Consider the following 1,279-nt stretch of genomic DNA (forward strand, 5'->3'; position numbering starts at 1 on the left):
AGTAGACTCCATAACTCCTCCTTGTTATTGTTTGCCGTATTTTACTTAACTTCAACAATATTCATCAATATTTAAAAGCACTGATTGTTTTCCTGTCTTTTTATATTGAACTATATTTCTATGCATCTGTGCAACAGCTCTTAAGGGAATGTCCCTATGGAGTTGATACATTTATTCTATTCTATTCCATTCTAGGATATTCTATTCTATTCTGTTCTATAATGTCGAAATCATCTGAAAAATGTTTCAAAACATGAGTAAAACTAAACTGAATTACATTTTTAGCATCCTAAACTACATGTACAGTTTTGTATACGTTTTATAATTGCTGTTTATATGTCTCTTTAGAAGCTGTGTTACTCTCATTTTAAAAGTTTGACGTGTTTTGTGGATCCAGGTAAATTTGATTCACAGGAAAATCACAGAAATGGCTCTTTTGGTCATAAAGGTTGCAGACAATAAAAGGCACAGGTAATAGTCTAATAATAATAGTCTGATACTGTTATTAGATTGATAGTTTGGTTCTAAAGCTTTTCTTTTTTTAATATTTGTTTCATTCACACAACGAAATCAGCTAATAAAATGTGTGGTTTAACCTAATCGGTTCTATTCTCCACCAGAATTTCTGCTCGAGGCCGCATGGTGGAGCAGTGGTAAGGGTGGAGTTTGCAATCTAAGATCACCAATTAACCTCGCATGCATGTTTTTGGACCATTGGAGGAAACCAATACCTGGAGGAAATCCACACACATGGGGAGAACATGGAAACTCCACACAGAAAGACCCAGCTGGTATTTGGATCCAGACCTCACCGTGAGATGAGAGTGATAATCACGACTATATTGTGCAGCGGGAAAGGACACATTCACTTTGAAATGTGAAATGTAACAGTTATATTCAAGTCAGCTCCTGAGACTCCTGATTGGTAAATTGATCAATCGCTGTTATCAATTCAACCTATAAACTTTGATCCATCCAATTTGCTAACTTAGCAAAAATTGAAAGAATCGGGTGTTCAAATGTAATCTTATTGGCAAAAATCATTCTTACCACAAGGATAGAATAATCCATAAGAATTCATTCCTTGCAGTCTTTCCATGCTGTTATTTTGAAGTCTAAACCGGAAGCAGTGCTGAGCCTGTGTTATATAATGCGCCTTGACTGCAGGCTGCCACAGAGAAGAAACGTGGAGCACTGTAGCCGCTAATTCAGACCTGGAGCAGACATTTATGCCGTTTTATTGGCTCGATTGTTCCAGGCTGACTGTGCGCGGACTGTT

This window comes from Blennius ocellaris (assembly GCF_963422515.1).
Source record: "Blennius ocellaris genome assembly, chromosome: 8".
NCBI classification, from domain to species: Eukaryota; Metazoa; Chordata; class Actinopteri; order Blenniiformes; family Blenniidae; genus Blennius; species Blennius ocellaris.